The 27,186-nt window shown below is 30.3% G+C and overlaps 1 long non-coding RNA gene across 1 annotated transcript in view; it reads left to right on the top strand.

The window, feature by feature from the left end:
* Window positions 1-20,805, top strand: part of LOC129908728 (uncharacterized) — a 97,485-nt gene extending 76,680 nt beyond the window's left edge. Inside the window, exon 3 of the long non-coding RNA XR_008771319.1 lies at window positions 20,671-20,805. This is a non-coding gene — a long non-coding RNA (uncharacterized LOC129908728). The remainder of the gene's footprint in view (window positions 1-20,670) is intronic.
* The last annotated feature ends 6,381 nt before the right edge of the window (window positions 20,806-27,186 follow it).

Genomic DNA, 27,186 nt, shown 5'->3' on the forward strand with positions numbered 1-27,186 from the left:
ACGAAAATGGTGTCAAAGGCCTTTTTTGTAGAGCGTTCAATTTCCTACAAGAATATGTAAAGAAACCTGCTAAAAAGCCGATTTATAAAAACATGATTTTTTTTAGTAGGAGGATAATATAAAAAATGGAAAATTGCGAAGCGAAGGACCTTTCCGTTAATACAAAGATTTCATAATTGGTGAGTATATTCTACAGATGTCTGGCAATCTATCGGAGTATAAAATCAAAAAAAAAATCGATTTTTTTGAACCAGCCTTGTGTTTATGTATATTTTTCTTAGTCAGCGATATGTATAAATACCCCGTTTATATGAGCAGTCTAAAAGGTCGGATTCAATAATTAGCTTTTTCAATGTGTGAATTGTGTTAAATAGTTAACAGCATGTACAATTTTTGACACTATTGAGGTTAATAAAAAATTTTCAGCTGTTAAAAATTTATTGGGCCTTAGATTGTGTGTGAATCGGGTTAAATACTAAGCCGAGAATATATTTTTGACACTTTTGAGGTGAAAGGATAATTTCAGTTGTCAAAAATTTATCCTGCTCTAAGAGCCGGTTTAATTTTTATTTTCAGAGAATACATTTTTTGCAAAATTTTTTGAGTATTTTTTTCAATAACTAATCAAAAACTGAAAATAAAGAAAGAAAATTGAAAAAGTAGTACAAAATTATGAGTGTATATTAGGAAAAATTTATATTTTTCAATAGGTATATTTCATTTTATTGATGATGAAAAAAATTGTTAGTTACCCATTAACGGCAACACAGAAATAAAATTCACATGACAACGCGTGTTGGAAGTTTGTAAATTGTTAATATTTATACTTTTTTTTAAAATCATTATTTCTTTCGATTTGCAGAAAAAAAATATTTATCTACGTTAAAAATGTATCCAAATTCACACAGCTAAATTGAGCTAAAGATAATGTTTTATTCACCAGACATTCAAATGTCAAAAATGTATCCTCTGCTAAATATTTAAAATATGGCTTTAGAGTCATATAGTCACCCGCATACAACAACTTTTAATTACAAATTTTTATTTTTATATGTACCTACACTTCTGGCTTAAGTTTCAAGAGCACCTTAAACAAAAAAAATAAAGCAAATAAAATTGAAAACTTGGAAAGGTCAGTTTTTAAAGCCAATCGCTGTCATAAATTGCGACTGAATTCAACTTTTGTGTCGCTCAAAATAAAAGTGATGTAACTCCATCCAATTGCATTTTGATATAACAAACTTTAAAAAAACGGAATACCATATAACACTAAACAATATAAAAAGAAAAACCAGTAACTATCAAAAGTATATTGCGTATTTGGAGTTGATTCCTTTTTATATTGAAAGATATTAACAAAATACGATACCATTGAACAAAAAACACACATTTAAAAAAAAAAATGAGTTGCCGATTACATTACCGATCGAATATATTATTATATTATGCTTAATGTAACTATAATGTTAAAGCTTTTTATTCAAAAAATTTAAAATTTGATATTTTGAAGAAATTTCATAAGTAGTATAAAAAAATTAAATCTGTTTTTATAATTAATTAAACTCCGTTTTAAATTATCTTAAAAAAAAAAACATTTTATTTCTCGTAAAAAAAGGTATTTTTAGAAAAAAATTTTCGAAAATTGTAGGAGCCGTTTTTTAAAAAAATAGTTTTATATATATAAAATTTTTTTAACATTTTTCAAAAAAAAAGTTGGTATGCCATATTGAAGAAATAATTAATTTACACATAAAAACTAAATTTCAAAATTTTTCATTGATCCGTTTTCAAAAAATTGATTTTTCAAAAAAAAATTTTGAAATATTTTTTAAAAAACCAAAAATTCGTTTTTTGAAAATTTTCTAAAATTTTAATATTATCTTTACTTACACACTTTTGTATAAAAATTTTCATTTAAATCGGGTTAATGCTGTACGAGATATTCAGAAACGAAAAAAAACGTTCTATGACAGGTACCGTTAATAACGGTACAAAAAATATTTTTTTTATTTAAAAAGTTGGCTCTTATGTGTAGTACTACACACAAAAATTTTAATCAAAATCGTTAGAGCCGTTTTTGAAAAAAATTAACTTTTCTATTTCCGTTATATGGCAGGTACCGTTAGTTTTGGTCATAAAAAAAAAATTTCAATTTTCCCTCTAGGGAATCACCAAAAACTGCTAACTACCAAGTTTGAAGAAAATCACTTCACTCGTTTAGGCTGCAGCTCCAGATAGAGACAGACAGACAGACAGACAGACAGAATTGCCGGACCCACTTTTTTGGCATTCTCCATCATCGTAATGTCATGTAAAATTGTTATCTCGAGTTCGATTTTTTTTACGAATCCTAAACTTGCCCTATAGTACCTATATCGCAAGTAAAATACCGATCGAATATATTATTAAAAATAAACTTTTTGCTAATTTTAAGTTATTAAAAACAACAGAGCGTGGCGAATTATTTGCCAATTAAAGGAGCAAAGTAAATAAAATGCACGACTGTGTCACGTAGTTGCTGTAAACTAACACTTATGTTAGTTTACAGATTTTAAGGGCTTCCTTTATATAAATTTCAAAGAAATTTTGTCGATGTTGAGGAAGAGCCGACATTCAGGGCAAAGTTTTGTTAAATAATTTATTTTTGTTATTAGACTTTTTGAGAAAAACTAAAAATGCAGTTTTACGCTTGCAAAGTTTAATCAAAATCGTTAGAGCCGTTTTCCAGTTATTTGGTATAACTTGAAGAATTTGTATGGGGGTAAACTTTCTAATTAAGGTAGAAAAAGAACAAAAAAAAAACAACTTTCAAAATCACTGGTTTATGTTTGTGGAAATGTGTACATGAAAGTACAGACGCACGGACAGAATTCCTAGATCCACTTTTTCTTAATTCTCCACCATCGTAATGTTGATTTTGATTAACACCTCAAATTTTTTTTTCGACACGAAACCAATACTTGCCTTATATAGACCTAGTAAAAAAAAATTGCACACTCATGGTTATGGCTTCAGGTCGATGATAACATCTGGCCCACCCTAGATAAAATCTCTAGCTACGCCCATGCTTAGGATTTAATATTGAAAAATGATTGTTTTGAATAAATTATTTTTATACTTTTTGTGCATTGTAAAATTGTAAAAATTTAAGTATGACTTCATTCTTCAGCTTTTAAATGGAGTAATTTTCGTTTTCAAGAAAAATAATTTTTTGAGGTTTCACTTCAACCAAGTGCGAATTGGACACAATATTTTTTTTTTAATGGAAGTCTGAAACACTAAAAATCCTCTAAAACGCTCAAAATTATAGATAGAACTATAAAAAAATTCTTACAATCAATTGTCCAACTCGATTTTTTTGAATATCTCCTGAACGTAGAAAGGATACAAGATGGTTGATACTTCTTAAAAAAAAATTAAAACCTTCAAAGCTATGAAGTTGAAAGAAACTCTTAAGTGGTCATAAATAAATTATAAGCTTTCTTTTTATAAAAAAAAAATCCAAAATAATGTTTACCTACACACCACAACTTGATGGTTTACCTTAAGTACCTTGTCATTAACTTGACGTTGTTTTTTTTTTATAATTCTAAAGCTTTTACCAAAAAAGTAACTGGAAAAAAAAGATAATGTCCTCCCTTACAAATCCTCTAAACCTTCTAACTGTGACCTAAAAAAATATTTAAATATTTTTTGGTGGTTTTATAGAAAAGCTTATACCTTCGAAATTTTGTGGTTTAGCCCTTTGTGAAGAGATTATGATTGTAAAGACTCTTTTACATACAACGATTTCACGCTCCTTAATTCTAAACATATTTAAACAAAAATATTAAAAAAAAAAAGAATTAATACTCAGCTTTTTTTTTAAACTAACAAGTAAGGACTTAATGCTTAACAATTTCATCTCGCTCTCATGTACCTTTATCAAACATACACAAATGTACCTATATGATGCATATTTTATCCCCTATGGACATTGGACAACAGCTAAGTTGTGAATTTGTGCAAAACGACGAAAGTGCAAAGGGATATAAGCAAAGTATACACGCTGCCATGTATGTCGAATATTTCATGCACCAATTCACTAATCCCTAAAACAAGTAATAAGGAAACCCATATAGTCATTCTCATCCTGTGAGTTTCTGTATGTGTACACATTTGTGAGGATACAAAAAAAAGAAAATAGCTCCCCACATGTTGTGTATATGTGTAATGTATGTTTGCTTTCTGGCACATTATTGTCTGTGTCCCCATCTCGCATCCAGAGTATAATAATTCCAGTAATGCAATGAGAGAGTAATGCATACACAAGCGCTCATCCATCCTGCTTTTCCACACCACGGACATTTAATAATTTTTTTCTTCTTCCCTTCGTCCCCATTTTTTTTTTTTTTGTGTTTTGTTTTATATAAAGTTAGTACAAAAGACTATGTAAACAATCCTCTTCCTGAGCAAATCCTGGTCTATTTTTCGTATGAGTTTTGTTTACAAGGTGTACCACCACACTGTTTTGTGTTCTCCAGCAGCGCACCGCTTCACACAGAGAGGATCAGGATGATTGTGGTGCACATTTATAAGAAGAAATGCTCCTTAACTTGTTAAATTTACATGCGGTTCAAAGGATTTGCCAAGAACCAAAAAAATACACACAAAAAACAAAGCCCCGCCGAAAAAAATACGAAAAAAAAACTCATGTGTCTTTTGTTTTGAAGATAAAAACAATTGGAGAAACGAGTGATGTTGTTTAGGGGAGGGGAGGGAAAGAGGGTAGGTAATATTATGGCGGTGATGGTGGTTGAACATCAAGCTATTCGTTCGCATTAGGAATTACATTTTTAAAGAAAAAAATAAATGAGATGCACAGGACCATGTGAGATCCTAAATAAGACGTCAGTACCGTACTCCTTTTTTGTAAAGAGCCAGGGACTCCAAGTTTTGAAATAATATACAAAAAAAAAAAAATAAAATAAAAAATATAAAAGAAAACGTGTGAAAAAGCGTACGAATTATGGAGGAGGTAATGCACGCTTAGACACTATACAAAGTTGTCTTTCTATTTTTATTAAGGACTATGATGATGACGATGAAATCCATGTATACGTCTGGCGTTAAAAGGAATTGCAAGGAAAAAAAAAAGGAATTCCCATATCCCAAGTGGAAAAAATATTTCGGTTCGTTGAAGAATAATACATATTTGTATGGGAAAAGGGAGTAAAATGGGGCATGAATGAAATTCGAAAGCTTTTTTGACGCCTCTTGTTCTTAGATTTTTGTTAAAATAATTGAGCGGAAGATTTATTTAATGATTTTTGTACAATTAAAAATAATATTTTTTATTTCTTGAGATTTTAATGAATAGTCCTTGTTCAGTTATTTTGTTTTTTGTTAAATTCTGTATCCTCAGTTGGGCGCCAGTTTACGATATTCGTGCCAGCCCTTTTTAGAAAATCTAAAGAAAAGTGGTTGTCTAGGTGGCAGATTTTAAAGTCTTATGCGAAGCCTGTTATATTTTTGAGTTTTTCTGAAATCTTAAACAAAAATGTCCTCACTTGGGCGCCAATTTAATAATTTTTTTTTCTGAATCTAGTAATTTTTGGCATTTTTTTTTTTTTGAAAAGTGTCAGGTCAAGCAATACCTTATTTTTTTAAATTCTGAAGTAACTAGGCGTCTAGGCAGATTCTAGTCCGGGTGCCATTTTATGAAGTAAATTTATAAAATAAAACTTGAGCACTATTTTGTGAAGAATTTTGTATGAAGAAAGGCAATGCTTGGGTGCCAATTGTCAAACTGATTCTTCACCGTATAGTTTGGTTAGGTTAGGTTAGGTTAGGTTAGGTTAGGTTAGGTTAGGTTAGGTTAGGTTAGGTTAGGTTAGGTTAGGTTAGGTTAGGTTAGGTTAGGTTAGGTTAGGTTAGGTTAGGTTAGGTTAGGTTAGGTTAGGTTAGGTTAGGTTAGGTTAGGTTAGGTTAGGTTAGGTTAGGTTAGGTTAGGTTAGGTTAGGTTAGGTTAGGTTAGGTTAGGTTAGGTTAGGTTAGGTTAGGTTAGGTTAGGTTAGGTTAGGTTAGGTTAGGTTAGGTTAGGTTAGGTTAGGTTAGGTTAGGTTAGGTTAGGTTAGGTTAGGTTAGGTTAGGTTAGGTTAGGTTAGGTTAGGTTAGGTTAGGTTAGGTTAGGTTAGGTTAGGTTAGGTTAGGTTAGGTTAGGTTAGGTTAGGTTAGGTTAGGTTAGGTTAGGTTAGGTTAGGTTAGGTTAGGTTAGGTTAGGTTAGGTTAGGTTAGGTTAGGTTAGGTTAGGTTAGGTTAGGTTAGGTTAGGTTAGGTTAGGTTAGGTTAGGTTAGGTTAGGTTAGGTTAGGTTAGGTTAGGTTAGGTTAGGTTAGGTTAGGTTAGGTTAGGTTAGGTTAGGTTAGGTTAGGTTAGGTTAGGTTAGGTTAGGTTAGGTTAGGTTAGGTTAGGTTAGGTTAGGTTAGGTTAGGTTAGGTTAGGTTAGGTTAGGTTAGGTTAGGTTAGGTTAGGTTAGGTTAGGTTAGGTTAGGTTAGGTTAGGTTAGGTTAGGTTAGGTTAGGTTAGGTTAGGTTAGGTTAGGTTAGGTTAGGTTAGGTTAGGTTAGGTTAGGTTAGGTTAGGTTAGGTTAGGTTAGGTTAGGTTAGGTTAGGTTAGTTAGTAACAATCATTGTTTCTTCCGACAAGGCTTATTGTGAACTATATTGTTGCAAGGTATAATTTTCTATGGTCAAGTGTAGCTTCTTCTACGTCACTCATGACTCTTTTACTTGGGAGCTAGGGAAATGATGTAGGGTCACAGCGAACAAGTTTCCACATTAATATCTTGTCTTTAAAATTGCCCATTTTTGCGCCACTCCCTTACAAAAACTAACGATTGTCCTTTTTTAAATGTTTTTTTTTTTTTGTATTTTTGGGTAAAAATTTCTTACCATCTCGTTTTTTGTCTTGTTTTATTATTACTCAGCAAAGACAAAGCTTAATCCTTGGCATGGACGTTACGAAAACGATATAAAACAAAACAAAAATTCTAGGATGAGAATAGAGTATAAACGAGACATAACAGGAGCGATGACGATGGAGGACGACTTCCTTCTACCAACCAACCAAACAATATTGTACCTACTCGTTCACATATAGAGAAAGCAAAGAAAATTCAGGACTATACCGAATGCACTTTAGCCTGTCTGAGCCTTAAACCATGACCCGGCCAGATCGGGTTTGGTTCAGATCGGGTCGTGAAATATGAAGAGTGGCACTTGAAACAGACACATTTAACAAAAACGTGGTCCTCCTGGTTGCTCCTGATGCCTCCTGGTCTGGTCCGTCGTGCGGTGCGGTATGGTTGGTAGATGACTGGCGCAACCAGGATGATGAATGACAGGATATAATCCTCTTTAAGAGCTCTTCTAATTGATAACAAGTGCAGCAGTACTGGTGTGTGGACTCTGTCGTCATCATCGTCGTCGTCCATACAAATAAACATACAAACATACATATCCATATGCAATGCGAAGATCTATTCGAGAAATCTCTTCAGGAAATTCAGCCAGACATACTCTGAAATCAAGGAAGAATGAAACGGGATGAGAGATAGACGAGGTATAAAAGTTATGGAGAATGTATATTGTGAGGATGTGTGATGTTATTGTTGTTGTTGTTGCTTGTTCAATGTTATACCAATTGCTCAACGATGTATGAAATTTTATGGAGCAATGCATTGCAATGAAAGATGCAACCAATTTCCAACACAACCTATCTCTCTCTCACTTCGTCTCTCTCTCTCCATCTCTTTGTTTCTGGATCTATATGTACAATGGTGCGGTGTGATGGTGGTGCGCTGGTGTTAAGAGTAATGGCGAAGAGTTGTCATTTATTTTGAATGCCTTTCAAAGGACATGGACAATAAATAGATTTAATGCGATGATAACTCTAGGGAAGCCATGCGGAAGGAGGACATCGTTCAATTTTCTATTTTTGTTTTTTTGTGTTATTTGGAGAAGATATAGAAGAGAGATGAGAATATGAGTATAGAAACTTTTTATTATAGCAGAGGGCCAATGCAATAATAAATCGATAGATGATGTCAAAATGAAGCTACTACAAAATATTTGCCAAGCGATGCAACTTTTCAAATAAAGGCAAATGGGGATTTATATTTTATATGGAAATTGGGATACAATAAAAATAAAGGAAAATTCGGTCGAGTTCGAGAATTGAGAGTTAAAAGGTAGCTTTTTTGAGTGATAAAAAGGAAATTCTGTTTGATTTTATTGTGTTAAATAAAATTTCGTTCAATAATTCCATAATATTGTAAATGGTTTTAATTTGTTTGCTTGTTAATTCTTACGAATTTCTTCCAATCGAAAAGCCCTTTTTCATAACAAACCACACACATGAAAAATCTGTATACCTACAAAAGAATAAGCACTCAATTAACTCGCAAAATAGTGCAGAGAGGTAGAAAATTAATACCGACTACCGAAATCAATATAAAAGCTGCTTCTGTTTTAGGTAGTCCCCAAATATTGGAAGAGAAATAAAGGTACACACAAAAGTAGTTTCACGCTGTTTACCTTTCTTCCAGGAATAGAAGCCTTACAAGATTTATAGTATTTTTTTACTGGGAGAGCTGTGATCCCATTCGAGATCATGACTGTCGTCGACAATGGAGAAGAAGAAGAAGAAGACAAGATTTGGAGTATTGCTTAATAATCGTCGTATATAAAACTTAAAGCCTCATTTGTATGTTCCTAAGATTGTTACATGGTTAACCCTCTACTGCATGAATTAATATTAGCGGACGAAAAAATTAAAAAATGCTTTACATGGGTTCTTTGGGTTGTTTCAAAACGGTTTTCATTAAAATTTTTTTTTTTAATTAATTTGTTTAAAAAATTTGTTTATAAGCCAAATTTGGCTTCGTATGCATTAAGGGGTAAGAAATTTTACTAATTTTATTTATTCAGATTATGTAAAGAATACAATTAAAAATATCAAAAGATAAATATTTATCATTTAAAAACAAAATAATTTAAAATAAATACATTGCATTACAAAAAGTTAAGAATTAATTCAAATTTGGCTCATTTTAAGCCATGGAACCGAGAAAAGCAATTTGTTTTTTCCGTTGAATATATTTTTTTCTGGTTCACATTCTTTCCACTGTCGAAGTAGGTCTTGCTCCAACATTTTCACCCACTCCCAGATCTTACAAAAGCTAAGAAGTAATAAAATTATTGAAAAATATTATAGGTGAGCCCCCCTTTCCCTGAAATTTGTGTGGTTACGCCGCCGGAAATGGGGCTAACATGTGAAAAATGTCTCTAAAAGCGAAGGGACTCCATTTCTGAATAAAACATAGCTTCCAAGCAAAATAACAATGTAAAGGAACAAAATTTACCAAAAAAAAAGTTTTACATTTTGTGTAGATTTACAACCCCTGAATGCATACGAAGCCAAATATGGCTTCCTTACTTTTTGCCCTCCCAAGACCAGGCCAATAACTTTTTTTCAATAAAAATTGGTTCATAGCATACACAATTAGACAATCGATCCTAAATAAATTTTTAATTCCACTTTACTTTCCAAAGAAACGCAGTAATTAACACTTAAAGTATGAATATATTCTGCACTTTCGATTTCAATGCACACGACTGATCGACTCACCTGTGATCATAAAATACACCTATATTTTGTGTCGGACACACGAAAAAAACTATCTCTATGGGTTCTCAGAAACACAAAGAAGAGGATTGTATTGAATCTTTACCATTTTTTTGTGACAGAGAAGAGAAAAGTGCTTTCAAACTGACAAAACCATATTTGGCTTCGTATGCAGTAGAGGGTTAAAAAAAAAAAAAAAACCATACGAAAATTGTGGATTTAAATGATTTTATTCCTTATATTATTGATCACTTGCATTCATGAATCTTGAAGATAACATAACAACGAAATTGTATTTCGAAGAATAATACTCACTATTTTAGTCACACTAATCTATGAGAATCAACAAGAACGAACGTATTCATTGTTCATTTATTTAAGAAATTACTTATTTTCTTGACAAAGATTGAAGTCCAATAACACTAGTTTACAAAAACATAAAATTTTTTTAGACACCAAATGCCGTTATACAATACTTTTCAAATAGATTTGAGAACAAAAAATTCGAAAATCTTATCTAAAAAATGTGTATGAATATGTTTTCGAGATATAATTTTTCAAAGTTTTTGTCGTTTTTTTTTCACTATACTTAATATTCGGGCTATATCTTGAGTAATAAATAATCAATCTGAACCGAAAAACCGGCACCTGAATCTGAATAAATAAATCAACACTGGAATAACTTTGTTGGGTCACTCCAACATTATATTATATTATTATATTTTGTATGTGTAGTTCACTTCCTAGGTAACAAGATAATTTTCTTTAAAATCTATGAGTAGGTTATAAAAATATTAGGGGGAAGTGGTCACCCTTCGTACAGTTTTTACTTATTTTTTTTTAGTTATTTATTTACTCACTCCAGCTTCGAGGAAATGGACTTTATTTGTAATATGTACCTATATTATTACACTTTACAAAAAAATTTGACACTTCTAAGTCAAAAACTTAAATAGTTATAGCCATTTTACTGGGATTAGATTTTTGTACGAATCCTCCCCACCCGTGGGGTACATTCGTACAGGATATTTAAAATGTTAATTTGATTAACTTTTGATTTGTCAAATGCCAAATATGAGTTTTAAAACATTTAATTACTTATTAATTTATTAATTAATTGAACTTGACTCAGAAAAAAAAAACAAATAAAAAACTTAATTTTTCGCGATTCGACGATTCTGAAACAAACTATTATTTACATATATAAATATACCAACCTTAATTAACTATAGAATGCGAAAAACTTATTATAGAGGTTTAAATTTCATTTCAATAAAACTGTAACTCCGTGTTTTGATTGTTATCTGCTCAAGAAAATTTACTGGCGGGCATACGTATGCGTACGAATGTGCCCCATGTTTGACTGTACGAATGATCCCCAAGCTGTACATAATGCAGAAAAATCGATTTTTGAAAAAATGTACTGAGATTTTGCAATATTTATAATTAAAACACAAATTTAACACTTTAATCAACAATTCTTGATTACTGTTTAGCCAAAAACATACTTAACTTAAACACAACATGACATTAAATGTATACATACAAAAATTACTCAGAGCACTAAAAAACACTAAAAGTCTTGTGGCGACCGAATCCGTTGCACTTAGGATTCAAAATTTATCTAGCAGCTCGGCGCCTACTATGTCTATGCACTAGAGCCGTAGCAAATCGTATGTATTCGTTACTAAAATGCGGGTATTTGCTTCAGTAACGAGTAACGAAACGTTACTTTCTAAACAGTATCGTTACTCGCATGTTTCGTTACTGGGTACTGAAGTAACGAAACATACGAGATACGAAACATACGAGTAACGACCCCATTCCAATTTCAATACTAAATCATCCGATATATGAGATACGAAACGAAGTGATACACTCAATTTGGCGTATTTAGCATCTCGTATCGATATCATTACCGTAGTCGGAATGCTAACTCCAGATAATTATCTGGAGTTTACTTTTGTCTCGATAATAACAGTAGTGCCAAGGTATATTTGAGTTATCGATAATAATTTTTATACAGAAATATCAAAAGAGACGTTTTTGTATTTTCTCTATGTGGCCGAAATATACCCATGCCGAAACCAATGTGTTTATGACCTTTTTCTTAATGGTCTTGAAATGTAGCTTAAAAATGTACAAAAGTGTTTTGGTTTTTGAAAAAATTTGTTAATTTTCAGTGCAAAAATTTCAACTAAAAAAAAAGCCGGTTTGAAAGTTACTGTCAATAGAAAAAAAAATGAAAAATTGTTCGACATGGTTGTATTGAAGTGTTAATATTCCGAGATCTGCGCGATGTACTTTTGAAATAAAGGTCTCTTAAGAATTGTGATAAGATTACTGAACGGATATAAACAAAAAATTACCAAAGTTTTGTCGAAAAAATAGAAAAAAATAAAAAAAAGTTTCCACGTTTGATTAAAAAAAAAATCGAAAAAAAATCAGTATAGCTACCTTCAAACTCTTATAACATGAGAACGCCGCAACTTAAATTTATGTTTATGGCTTTAAAATGTAGCTTAGATTATACAAATTGTTTTTGGTTTTTTTCAAAAAAAAAAATTTTTTTCACTCTTATACCAACGTACGAAACATACTTAAAATACCAAACATACGAAACGTATCAAATACATGAAATATACGAAAAGTACGAAGCATGCGAAAGTAACGAAAGTAACGAAACATACGAAACATGCGAAACATACGAAACACACGAAGCGTACGAAATATACGAAGCATACTAAAGTAACGAGTAACGATATTACTGATGCGGGTACTAGTATCAAAAGTAACGTATACATGCGGGTACAGCCCTACTATGCACACTAGTAAGCACGTGTTTGAATACCGTTTAGTTTTTGTTTTATGCTCACTGTACGAAGGGTGACCACATCCCCCTAACTATCAATATTTTCAACTCTTTTTGTTACTTTTTGTGTTTTGGTCTATAACTTGAAAAATTAAGTATTTTTTTGTAGATAATTAAATTTCCCATCGATATGTATCCCTTTAAATAATTCTAAAATTAAAATATTGTAAAAAACTAGAGAAAAACTATTAAAAAACAGAAATAAAAGACATTTTTGATGTTTTTACTAAATTATCTATTTTTATCCTTTGAGCATTTATAGATATTGAACATGTTACGGAGAAAAGAAAATACTTTATCTTTCAACATTGTGGTCACAAAAATTGAATACGGCTAAAATTGGATAAAATATGGACTTTCAAAATCTACTGTTTTTGGCATTTTTGAGCCATTTTTCTTTAACTTTTTTTTTGAAAAGTTGTATCTTGAAAACGTATCCATCGTAATTTTTTTAAAAGTGAAGTTCCTGAGGTGAAAGTTTGTAAGAGAAAAATAGTGTGATTGAGTGTCCATTTTGGCTGTAAACCAGTATAATGAGTTAAAATAGAATAATTTTCACAAGAAATTTTAGAAATAAAATAGAATTTTCGAGAATCGTTTTCGAGTCGTTAATTTCTTAAAATAACTATTTTATTTATACATTTTTCTTCCAAACAAAGCGGAGTGCTGCTTTGTTTGTGTCGAACGTATTTCTTTGTTTCTTAATTGCTACCAACATAAAACGTCCTTATGTCAATTATATAAGAATAAATAAGGCACCAGTCCATAACAGAATTCAATTCTATACTCATTAAGTTTCAAAAGCAATTTGCTTTGCTTAAAAATTTTTCTGTTTTCTGCAGTCCCCTAATTTATGCTGGAGATTTTCATTTACAACTATTTCCCTTTTTTTTTTCTTAATATAAAAGAAGAAAACTGCTGCTGCTGTTGGTTTTATAGCTGTCAAGAAAAGCTCCTTCAACATGGCCTTCTTGCAGAGAATTTTCCACATGAAGAAATAAACATTTAACTGCAACAAAATTTTGTTTTACACTTTTCTTGTGTCTTGTTTATATTTATATTTTTTATCAACGAACAACTTTCATATAGATTCTTTAGTATTGCATAAGTCCTTATAGCGTTTGGAGCTATAAACACAACCCTTTTTGACACTTTTCTAGACGTAGCCAGCAGAGTTCGCTCATCTGTCTTCTTAGATTTTACTTTCTTGTTTTTATTTTCAAGGAATTACTTGTTAGTTTTTTGTTGTTTTTACTGACGGATGTTTTAACTGCATTCACTCACACGTGTGAGCGCTTCCTTTTCTTGAAAATTTTGCTCTGCTTTCCTGCAACGTTTTCTGACAACGACACAGAAAGAAAAAAAAAAAAACGAAGAAATAACACAGTCTAGCAAACGCCAACAACGTTATAAAATCACTTCACACACAGCTTGTTTCCAGTATGTGTACCGAAGCACAAAAAAGAATAAGAAAAAAAGTTCAAAGGATAAAGGATATACCTTTGCTATTCCAGGTGGGTGTTAATGGCAACTTAAATCTTGCGCTAACTTTCCCTATAACCAAGGATGCACTATACTATTGGTTTAGTGGAAAGGGAAGTAGAAAATTAATGAAATTACATGCAGCGGTGTGTTTTGAATATTCATAATCCAACTTAAGGAGGTGATATCTGGAAAATATTTTCCACCATAACACAACAAATTAAGCTAAGAAAGAGGTTCTCTTCAAAGTTAACCGTGTTCAGGTACTCGAAGACTGGGTTACTTCTAGATATAGGAAGTTTATTTAATGCTTTAAAAAGCATTTTTTTTAATGAAAGAAAATTCACTGGGAACCCTTCTTCTATATAAAATGAAGAATCTGCATTTAAACTTCGCCCCCTATTAGTTGCATCTCTCTGATCTCAATGTTTAATAGGAAGTTACACTAATTTAAATATCATATCCCCACAATTCTGCTCTGCCATCACTCTTAATGTGTCAACTTTCATTTGACTTTGAAGCAAGTTGACTGGAAGAACTTTTCTTGTTGATGACAGCTGCTGGTAAATTAGCCGATAAGAGTTGTCAAAACCAATCGCAAAAAATATATCTACAATTTTATATATATGAAAGAAGGTATGTCAAGAATGAAAGAGAGTAGTCTGACAAGTAAAATTAAAAACAAAAAAAAAGAACATATAAACATCAACAGGAAGGTCAGGAATACAAAATTGCAACATATGAGGTAAACAACATCCTGACGACGGATGGACGGGTTCAGAAGGGTTCGTGCTGTCTGCTAATGTGCTGCTAACCATGTTGATTGACATTTGACGACTTTTGATGGGCACGATATGTTATGCATGTCAGTTAAAACATCAGCGCATTGTGAGTGACTTCAGTTTATGTGATGTTTTTTTTTTATTTTGTGTTTATGTTTAACTTGGTTTTTGTTTTAGTTTTTTTTTTAGTCCAGAGTTTGTGTATGTTTTTGCTAAAAATATGCATAACTCGATGAGTTGTTTTTTTGTTTTGTTTTGTGGAAATTGAACGCAAGCAACAGCAGGCATTTACTTTGCGAACGAAACGCATCAAGTCGATCCAATGGACACAAGGAGGTACAAATAAGTTTTGCTTGCGTAACTATCAGCAGCAAACGTTGCGTGAAGTACAATTTAATTAGCAGCAAAAGATGTAAAATTGTAATGATTGACATATTAACAAGCAAAAGATTATGGTCAATGTTTTTGTGTGAATGTGCTTTGTGTGTTGTGAAGTTGTTGGTTTTTTGTAACAAGGATATTGCTGGGGAATAAAATTGAGCAGAACTTCTCTCGATTGATAAGCTCTTAGAAATGATAAGTTGCAAAAATCAAATCTGGTTGTTTTTAATGATATACAAATTATAGATTCCAGTTATTGAGTTGACAGTTTGCTGAAGCCAAACAAACATTTTTTTTTCACTAAAAAAACCTAGGAGACACAACAAACCCCAATTGATTACAAGTTTTATTAAAGCGAAAGCGAAATTCTTCGCAATTTTTAACTTAAATGGTCACTGTGGCGTATGTGGAACATTTTTTTCAATTTTAACTTGTGATATAGGATATGTTAAGGATTTATAAAAAAAAACTCGAGATAACAATGGGAAATTGCGGAAAAATGCGGAAAATTGGCTCTCTATCCGATTGTCTGCCTGTGAATATCTGAAACTGCAGCATATGCCACTTAAGCGAATTACTTAAAACATCGAAAATAAGAGTTTTTAGTGATTCCCTTGAGAGGAACTTTAAAATTTATTTTGAAATTTTTTGTTGAAAAATTTTTGTACAAGAATGTTTTAGTAACTTTACTGATAATATTAGGAAACATTTTTAAATAAATAATTTTTATAAATGAATTTTTTATCAAAAAATTTTTGTGAAGCATTATTTTTATGTTTGGATTAATATGTCCTTTATATTGGCATATGGTTTTCAAAAAAAAAAAAAAAATAATAAAGTTTTTCGTTCTACAGAATTTCAAAAAAAAAAAATTTAAGTTTTTCGTTCCACGCAGAATTTTAATATCGTCGGTTCAACTCACTAACTGCTACTGAAATCGTATGTAGTTAGTGAGTTTTTCCTTGGGACCGACGATATCATATATATCATTTATATTGGCATATGATTTTCAAAAAAAAAAAAAATTAATGTTTTTCGTTCTACAGCTCTAGTTCCTTTGAAGGAAGACACTATTCAAACAGATTTTTTTGTAATTTTAAAAACTAAACTTTTTTTTGTTTTTCGTAAATTTCTTACCTATAAGATTAAATTAAAAAAATCGTTTATGAATTTTAAAAAAGCCTTATTATTTACAAAAAAATTACCATAAAAAACAAGTACGTGCGGTCATGCATTTTATTAAAAAATAAATTGCACGACTGGGGTCGCACGTACTTGCTCTTATGCTTAAAGTAACTATAATGTTAAAGCTTTTCATTCAAGAAATTTAAAATTTGATATTTTGAAGAAATTTCATAAGTAGTATAAAAAAATTAAATCTGTTTTTATAATTAATTAAACTCCGTTTTAAATTATCTTAAAAAAAAATAAAAAATATGCCATTTTATTTCTTGTATAAAAAGGTATTTTTAGAAAAAAATTTTCGAAAATTGTAGGAGCCGTTTTTTAAAAAAATAATTTTTTATATATAAAAATTTTTTAACATTTTTCAAAAAAAAAGTTGGTATGCCATTTCGAAGAAATAATTAATTTACACATAAAAACTAAATTTCAAAATTTTTCATTGATTCGTTTTCAAAAAATTGATTTTTTAAAAAATAATTTTGAAATATTTTTAAAAAAACCAAAAATGCGTTTTTTGAAAATTTTCTAAAATTTTAATATTATCTTTACTTACACACTTTTGTATAAAAATTTTCATTTAAATCGGGTTAATGTTGTACGAGATATTCAGAAACGAAAAAAACCGTTCTATGACAGGTACCGTTAATAACGGTACAAAAAATATTTTTTTTATTTAAAAAGTTGGCTATTATGTGTAGTACTACACACAAAAATTTTAATCAAAGTCGTTAGAGCCGTTTTTGAAAAAAATTAACTTTTCTATTTCCGTTATATGGCAGGTACCGTTAGTTTTGGTCATAAAAAAAAAATTTCAATTTCCCCTCTAGGGAATCACCAAAAACTGCTAACCACCAAGTTTGAAGAAAATCACTTCACTCGTTTAGGCTGCAGCTCCAGATAGAGACAGACACACAGACAGACAGACAGATAGACAGACAGAATTGCCGGACCCACTTTTTTGGCATTCTCCATCATCGTAATGTCATGTAAAATTGTTATCTCGAGTTCGATTTTTTTTAGGAATCCTAAACTTGCCCTATAGTACCTATATCGCAAGTAAAAACCCTGGTAGTGCTAACTAGACACTCAAGATGGCACCTTTCGAAAATGTTAATATATGAGCTTAAAATCGAAAAAAAAGTCTGCTCATAACTGTCGTAATTTTATAGTAGAAAAATGGCACTTTATAAGTTTTCACATCGGTATTTTGAAAAAAAAAAACTGTCTTTTTTCCGAATTTCCCATAATTACTTAGTAATAGATTTTTTTTCAAAATTCTTATTTCCTATAAATTTGGTCACAATCTTTGTTTTTTGGGCGTTTATTTGTTAAATGTTGTCGATTGATATTAGATTCTGGAAAAATTAACAGTAAAAAGAACAATTTTCTAAGTTAATACTTAAAGGGACACTGTGGCGAATGTGGAACATTTTTTTCATATATTTTTTTTTATGAAGAAAATGTTTCCTTCCGCTTGATAAATATGCAAACCAGTTTAAGTTGATAGACTATTTTTGACATTAACAAATGAAGTGGTTTGTTGAAGTTTAACAGCTGAAATGTTAGTCTTTGTACTTTTTTTTAGAATTATGAACACATTGATACATGGTTTTCAAAGTTTCATTCAAAAATTTCTATTAAAAGTGTCTCCTTGTTTTCAACGATTAGGATTTTGAAATTTTAAATTGAACTTCTTTTCAATTCCTTACGATACCATTCTCAAGAATCTTTCACTAACGGCACTCATCAAATCCGGCAAAATTTTTAATTTGATTAAATTGAAAATTTTAATTTTCCAAGACCATGGATCCCATTATTCTTCTAATTCATTTTTTGTTTTCGTTCCATTTCAAAGTATTTTAGCATCAAAGTCATTTTCCTAATTCACAAAACAAGTCTATTCAGCCGGAAAATAGTTGTCCAGTACAAAGTCCTTGGTACTTGAGATTAAATACCAAAACTGTCCGAGCCTAAAGAAAAATCTTGCATAGCCCAAAGCACATTCAAACAAAAAATAAAAAACATTAAATCACAGAGGAAACTTCATCTACGAGTATACTTCTCTATCAACACAATTTTTCAACCACTCACTTCTTTTTTTTTTTGTTATTTTTAAACTGCATCAAAATCTGTTTTAAAGCAGTCAATGTCCTTTTGACGTTTCTTTGCACAAAAATAACAACAAAAATAAAAACAAAAAGAAATTTGAACTCTCTCTCTACGAAAAATTAAATTCTTCTTTGTAAAAATGTACTCTCTGAATCCATTCAACTCGGCTGCATTTTTCGTTCGTTTCTCGCTATTTTATTTTTCCTCAATTATTATTTGAGACTACGACGATGATGATGATGAGGATGACGAAAAAAATAAACCAACCAAGCCAAATAACAACAAGAACAACAACAAAAAACAACTGCAACTAAAAAATTGCCTACTCACAATATTATCCTTACCATGTCGTTGGCAGATTTATCCTTATGTAACCATGTTAACTGCCATCGTCTGGAAGTTTGAAAAATGTTAACTTAAACAAATACAAAAAAAATAATAATAATAAAACACAAACATAACCAACAAAAAAAAAAAAACAATTTTTTTTTTGTACAAAATCAAAAAAAAAAAAAGTAATAATAAAGTAAAAATTACGTTTGGAAAAGAGTTGGTGCCAACCAGCCAGCCGAGGATAAGGCATATAAAGGCTTTTGCTGTGCTGCATAGGTTTTTTTCTACAACAAAGGTATATGTAAAAATGTAACTGTATATAAACATACATGCAACCTAAGGGTGCAACAAAAATAAGAGAAAAAGGATAAGAGACGATAATTGTTGTACAAAGTTTTTTTTTTAATTTTCGTTTTTTTTTTTTTTTGTTTAACTTCTCAGTGCATTAAATCTGTTTACAGAGATTTAAGGTTTTTTTTTTCTGGAAAAAAAAGCTTTAAATTTAATTATTAGACTTTTTTGTGCGAATAAATGAATGAAATTGTCTGTCTGGCTGTCTGACTCTCAAACAATGTTATGAATGATGATGAATTGTTTTTTTTTTTCGAAATGCTTGCAGAGTCTGAGAGATTTTTGTTGAGCCTTAATTAAAGAACAATATTGAAGTAGTATATTTTCGATTTTCGCTTGAAAAAACAAGCCAACTTTCTTTCAAAACAGTATTTAAAACTCTCAAAATTTTTCAAGCAGTTAAAACACACAGGTTTAAAACTGTAACTACTTGGATTATTGAATAAATAATAAACCCTTTATTATCGATTTTTTCCACAAACCTTGAGCAGTAAAAAGACATTTTGTGCAATTGAATGTGAACTATAAAAAATAAAGTTTAAAATTCTATAGGATTTTTTAATTATAACAGTTTGGAGGAATGAATAACAAACCCTCTATCATCGATTTTCTCCACAAAATTTTGGCAGTAAAAAGACATTTTGTACAATTGAATGTGAACTATAACGAATAAAGTTTAAAATTGTATAGGATTTTTTGATTACAACTACATATTTGGAAGATTGAATAACAAACCCTCTATCATCGATTTTCTCCACAAAATTTTGGCAGTAAAAAGACATTTTGTACAATTGAATGTGAACTATAACGAATAAAGTTTAAAATTGTATAGGATTTTTTGATTACAACTACATATTTGGAAGATTGAATAACAAACCCTTTATCATCAATTTTTTCAACACACCTTAGGCGGTAAAAAGACATTTTGTGCAATTGAATGTGAACTATAAAAAATAAAGTTTAAAATTGTATAGGATTTTATGGCCTATTACAACTACATATTTGGAGGATTGAATAAAAAACCCTTTATCATCGATTTTCTCCACACAGCTTGACCAGTGCCTAGTGAAAAGACATTTTGTGCAATTGAATGTGAACAATAACAAATAAAGTTAAAATTGTATAGGTTTTTTAATTATAACCATTTAAAGGATTGAATAAAACAACCTTTATCATCGATTTTCTTTCCACACCTTGGGCAGTAAAAAAAAAAACATTTTGTGCAATTGAATGTAAACTATAACAAACAAAGTGCAAAATTGTATAGGATTTTTTAATTATAGTTAACTTAATCAATAATTCTTATAAAAAAGCATCAGACTATTTTTGAAAAATAAATTTAGGTACATATTAGAGGTTCCACTTAAACGGGATTGACTGTATTCCCTTGAATTCAACAAACTCCTATCTAATTTCAAGTTTCTCATAAATTTTTATAAAAATGTTTTGCATATCTAAATTTGTATCTGATTTGTACTGACTATAGTTTTTTTTTTCTTTTTCTTTTCAGAAGGTAAACATTCCACTGGAATATAATTCGAGGTTCTTTTCAAACACTCATATAAATATACAGTTACTAGGTCTTTACCTATTGTTTGACATTAATGAAACGTTTTGTAAGTAGAACATTCCACAAACATATATATTTTTTTTGTATTTTTGTCTAGCAATTTAATCGGTGAAAGGATTTGACAGATTTCGGATACCGTTTAAATCTTTATATAGCTATTCCCTCCACCGAACTGTCCGCATCAACAGTCCGTCCGTCTCCCAACGAGACGATTGATAGTTTCGCTGACATTTTTTCAATTGTCGGTTTGATCGATTTGTTTATAACTTTATTGTGGCGTGCAACGGCAGCAGTTACTTTTGCTATAGCTTGTTGCTTGCTGTTGCTGGCTATTTCTATATAGCTTGGCTTTGGTAAGCTTGTTGGGTGTTTAGTTTATTTTATAATTGATTGCGAAAATGTTAAGCTGCGGCTGACCCGCTTTGATAAATCACCCTCAAGGCAAATGATTAAGAAGTCAATTATGTTGGCCATTAATTACAATTTCGTGCAGTAAGCTTCAAAAAAGATTAAAAAAAAAAACAACAAAATAAAAGAAAAAATCGAATAAACTTGCAACACAAAAGAACTTGTGGAGAGATGTGGTGATATATATTTCTTATTTTTTTTTTTATTTTTTTAATAAATACAAAAACAAAAATGGTATTGTCGATTTTTTGTTTTGTAGGCATTGTTTTTTTATAAAGAATTGAATATCAAATGGAAAGTAAAAAGAAATTGGAAGGGAATTCCATTTCGATCGAGTGAATAGAAAAAATTATATTATTGTAGCCAGTGGCATTAACTATGGCGTGCGAGATTCATAAAAATACAAATATATTCGTGAGAATTATGACAAAAACAGTTTTTGGTGATAAATCATACCTTCGAAAATAGTTTATTGTTTAACAATAAATAGAAAAGAAGAAAATAGAAAGCAAAAATTCAAGTAATTTGATCAGTTTTCAGCTTCTGTTGCAGAGTAGATTTATTGTTTTTTTTTTATTTTTTCGAGGCGTTTGTGGTCGATGATCTTTAAATGAGAATAGTGCGAGACAAAAAAAAGTAGGTATCTAATGATCTTTGTTGTTTTTGAAAGCCTTAGGGTATAAATCAAATTTTAGTCATCACGAAGGTATCAGTGAATGGTTAATCTATCAGGAAAAAGGTATTGTGTCAACGGATACAAAATATTTGGAAAATGTAAACCATCTAGAAAAGTACAAAAACCAATAGAAATGGAAGTTTTATGAGGAAACTGAATTATTTGGCCTATGACCTTTTCAAAAAGATATTCCCCGTAGCTGAAATAAGAGAAATCTATAAAAAAATTTAAATTTTAATGTTGAATCTATAAATGCTCAAAGGATAAAAGTAGACTATTTAGTAAAAACATCAAAAAATGTCGTTTTTTTTTCTCTTTTTGGAATAGATTTTCACAAGTTTTTTACAGTATTTTAATTTAAAATTTCGATACATATCGATAGGATATTTAATTACCTACAAAAAATTACTTAATAAAAATTTTCAAATTCGGCTTGCTTTTCAAGTTATACCTACATAGGTAGACAAAAACTTAACTTTGTAACTTATCTTGGATTTTCAACAAAAGTATCTTGTTATCTTTGCCTTAAAGTGTACAACACATGCAAAAACTAAAATTATGGGGACTCGAAAAATTTTGATTTTTTCTTCCAGCAAGAATTTTTTTTTTGTTAAAAATTTTCTTTAAAAAATCGATATTTTTAAAAATGTTATGATAAATTGCTCTCAAACATCTGGAGTTACCAAAAAAAGTTATTGAAGTGTTTCTTACTTATTTATTCAGCTTTCAGGTGCCGCACAGTGGGGAAAAGGCGGAAAAAACCCAACTTTCGGAAGTACGATTTATTTTGATACTGCACGTGTTTCTAACAGTAAATTAGTTGAAGAATCAGAAAATGAAAACTGTTTTTCAAAAAAAAAATTGTGGTCCTGGAGATTATCGCTCAAAGTTGAAAAACAGTGAAAACTGATAAAAATACAAGTAGTTTCAAAATGATCTATTTTCCTTAAAATTTAAAGGTTTGAACCAATTTTTTGTGTAAATAGGCTTAAAATAAATTGACAAACAATATGGTACATTAGTTTAGCGAAAAAGAATTGAATACAATTTTTTTGACAAAAAAACATTCAATTTTAGTGACTTTTTAGGTTCAAATTAGGTTTTAACTACTGCCTCCGTCTGCCTCTGTTGGCGGATAGGTTTTCCTAGATAGTATTAAATCTCAGCAATAGTTTAAAAAAAAAAATCTCACCCGAAGACGTCCGTATTCGGTTTTTATAGCAATTTCAATCTGAAAAAGTCATTCAAAAAACCAAAAAAAAAAAATAAGGCAAAAAAGAAATATGCAGCTATTTTCGGCAGACAAATCTTTCTAAATGTATTTTGGTATGCTGAATCTGAATGTTGAGTCCGTTTTGCTAAACAGCCCAAATTTTTTGATAAGATTGCAAAAAAAAATTTTAAACCCACAATTTTAAAGTTTTTCCCAATTTAGTCGCTGTTGGGATCAGGAGTTTGTGTTAATGAAACCTGCATTGCACATTTACCTATTAAAACAAATGTTTTTTTCACTAAGCCACTTTTTTGACTTTATTTATAACTATCGGAATCGGAATACAGTAAAACTGGTTATTTGAAGATTCTCTTATCTTTAGTTCCACTTGTTTCCAAAAAAAGGATGGAATGATTTGATGGAATGTTCCGCTAATTGAAGGAAAAGTTTAGGCTTGGTAGCCGTTTAAATTTTAGAACTAACCAAAAAAAAAAAGTTTCCAAGAAAGTTAAATTTTGAAAAAAATGCCATACCTACCGTTTTTGGATATTTTTCCTTTTTTGAAAATTTTTGATTTTTTTTTTTGATTTTGGTAAAATTTAAACGTTATTTATTAATAAAATGTTCAAATAAACTCAAAAAAATTAGATTTTTCTAAAAAAGCGATTGGAAGTAAGTCATTTACATCTGCAAAAACTTGATTTCTGATTTTTTAATATAATTTTTTTCTGAGTGGGCGTGGCAATGGGTGGTCATTGGTGTAGATTTGTCTTGCTATTAGCTACCTTTCCTGCAAATTTCATGAAAATTGGTTCAGTAGTTTAGTTTTAATTGAGTTTTTTCCGGTCTCCCATACAAGTTGCCCCACAGTGTGCCGGTTCTTTTGTTCAGATTTATCGTTTATTACTCAAGATATAGCCCAAACACGAAGTATTAGAGTGGACCAAAAAATTATTTTTCATAATTTTGATTTGCTCTACCGGTAACTTGTTTTCTCGACACAAAATAAAGCTACCATAATTATTTCAGAATTTTTCGATGATGTTTAAGGGTTGCGAGCACCCCTTTATTGAAAAAAAGTATTTTAGTTTTTAATTTATTCAAAGCTTAAATAATTTTTTAATTGAAAAACTGTTTGAGAAAAAAGTCTTGAGTATAAATAGATCCACTTATTTCAATTTCCTTTTTTCGAAAAAAAAAATATTTTTGATTTATTCCCAAATGTTAGAACTCGAAATTAGTGATAAATGCTGGATAAGCCTTAAAACTATTTTTTACTGTGTTTTATAGCTGTTAAAATTATTCTCATCGTATTCTTCATTAAATTAACTTTAAAAACCGATGTTTTATATTGCTCAATTCTTCTTAAATTAAATAAAAATAATTTTTTTTAAATATCTAACCAAACCAAAGTGAAAGAAAACCGAGGGAGAGTAGATACTACATCTTGGGCGCCGAGATTTGATAACAGTATTTTGTAGAACAGTTAAATACAATTATTTTTTATTATCGGAGGGGTGGTATATCTCCTCTCGTTTAGGCGGGAGGTGCAATTTTCTAAAAAGTTACTTAAAATGATAAAAAAAAAATATTGAAAAAATACTTAATATAAATAAAAATACACTTAATTCTAATTTTTAAATAAAGTTATCTCAATCAATTGTTTTTGAAATAATCGATTTAAAAGTTAAAAATTGTGGAAAAACGTTTAAAAAACATTAAATAATATTTTTGTCAAGATTGTGGATTACAATACAAAAATGGCTGATAAAATAAACTTACACAATTGATTACTAATTCGTCTCAAAGTCAATTGATTACTTATGAAATACGGAAATTCGTATGATTTAATGGTTTCTAGTTTTTGAGAACATTGAAAAACAGATACACTTTTTTTTATCACACCTGCTCGAGATCGTACTTCTGGGTTCCACGAAATCTCATCTATTCTAATTCGTCTCAAAGTTAATAGTAGTTTAAAAGTGGATACTGGGAGTACTGTCTTAATTCTAGTTCAAAAGTAACCTTCTCTCTAGCCACTTTGCAAGTTCGATGCGATTTGGCATTTAGATCTTTTTAAGCTATCATTAACCTACTTCATATGCCTTTAGCCATGGCATGTCCTTGCATCGAGGAAACCGAAGAACCATTAATTTCGAAGAACTATTTAAAGAATTTCTGCTCGCACTTTTGGGCGACATCAGTACCAGACTTTGATCTAAGACTAAACCTTTAGTATCCATAAGTTTCCATGAGTGAAAGGCAGCTTGGTTTCCTGATGGAATGTTTTTCCTGGTGAAAAAGTTGACCTAGAAAAATATTGAAATACATTCAAATTCATGAGAAGTTTCTAACCCATTAAATATTTGTACCAAAACTTCAACAAAACGACCGATTTCCCATTCTTTAATTTTTGATTAGCAAAGAATCGATTTGAAATAATTCATTTAACTATAAAAACTGATTGTATTCGAGGGTAAATCTAATTCCATAAATTATTGTCCAAAAAAAAGTTTAAAATTCATGAAACCCATTCATATCTTATCCATATTTAAAGTAAATGCTCTTCATAAATATCCATTTTGTTCTTTTTTGTCTGCCTCCTAAAAAAAAATTCAAAAAAAAAAACACTTCTTCATAAAAAACTTCAACCGAAAAAAAAAAACCGAATTGAAGACCCCCCAATAACATATGGCCACTCTCTTATTCGAATCTCCTTACTCGCATCAAGCATCACTCAACATATTAATTCATTTCCGATGAATTTCTACAAAATCATCATCATCATCGCATTGAGATATACTCCAGTCAAAGCGTCATTTGACCTTGCGATGAGAGGCACTGTCTGTTTTTATTTCATGGATCGATGGGGGTATATTTAAAAGGCTTAAACCCAATTTCTCACCACCTGATCATTCTTTTTAGCGGAGTTATTCACAAAAATGCATTTTTTGGGATATTTTACTTGAAAGCTAATATCTTTGCTCCAGATTGTCGTAGACCAAAAAATAAACATACATTCTCTTCCTAATAATATTTTCTATTGTTGTATGTAATTTCATTGTATTTGAGTGAGTAAATATAAAATGGCAGCCATTTAAAGTCAAATTCTTGTTGTTAAAAAACACATTTTTGTCATTATTTCGAAAAAAGCTTAAATCATGATTGACATTTTTCTAACCTATTTTGTAGTCCTGTTCATGTCCTGCATTTTAAAGAAAAAATGAGCTCTTTATCACCAAAGATGGCCGAGCTATTGATAAATGAACGCATGCAAAACCGGTGCGAAAACACCCAAAAATATCGTTTTTTGGGAATAACTCGACTTCAGAATGTCCTACGGCAAAAAATAAAGCAATGAATTGTTCGTTACAACATTTTCTATCAATTTAGTGCACAATCTTTCTGTTGAAACAAATAAAAAATAAGTAATATTAAGTCAAAGTCGTTTTTTTGTTTAGCAAACTCTTGCCTTATTATTTTGCAAACGGTGCGAGTATTGGCTAAGAAAATAAAATATTATTGTAGTCCTTTAAATTATCTACAATTAAAAAAAAAATTTAGCTTTCTACGACCCACGGGAGCTGAGTTATTATAATTTTAAGAAAGCATTAATCCGTACGAAAATTCAAAAAAATTTCCATTGTTTATGATTCGAATACTAGTTCTCAGTGAGAGGGGTTGTTTTCATTGTTTCTTGTTATAAGAGAATTTGTCTTATGTTTTTTCGTTGGTCATTTTGACCTTTTTTAAAAAATTAATTTCTCGGCTCGTGTGGGTCGTAGAGAGCTAATTTTTTTTTTAAATTGTAGATAATTTAAAGGACTACTATAACATTTTATTTTCTTAGCCAATACTCGCACCGTTTGCAAAATAATAAGGCAAGAGTTTGCTAAACAAAAAAACGACTTTGACTTAATATTACTTATTTTTTATTTGTTTCAACAGAAAGATTGTGCACTAAATTGATAGAAAATGTTGTAACGAACAATTCATTGCTTTATTTTTTGCCGTAGGACATTCTGAAGTCGAGTTATTCCCAAAAAACGATATTTTTGGGTGTTTTCGCACCGGTTTTGCATGCGTTCATTTATCAATAGCTCGGCCATCTTTGGTGATAAAGAGCTCATTTTTTCTTTAAAATGCAGGACATGAACAG

Source organism: Episyrphus balteatus, chromosome 2 (genome assembly GCF_945859705.1).
Source record: "Episyrphus balteatus chromosome 2, idEpiBalt1.1, whole genome shotgun sequence".
Classification (NCBI taxonomy): domain Eukaryota; kingdom Metazoa; phylum Arthropoda; class Insecta; order Diptera; family Syrphidae; genus Episyrphus; species Episyrphus balteatus.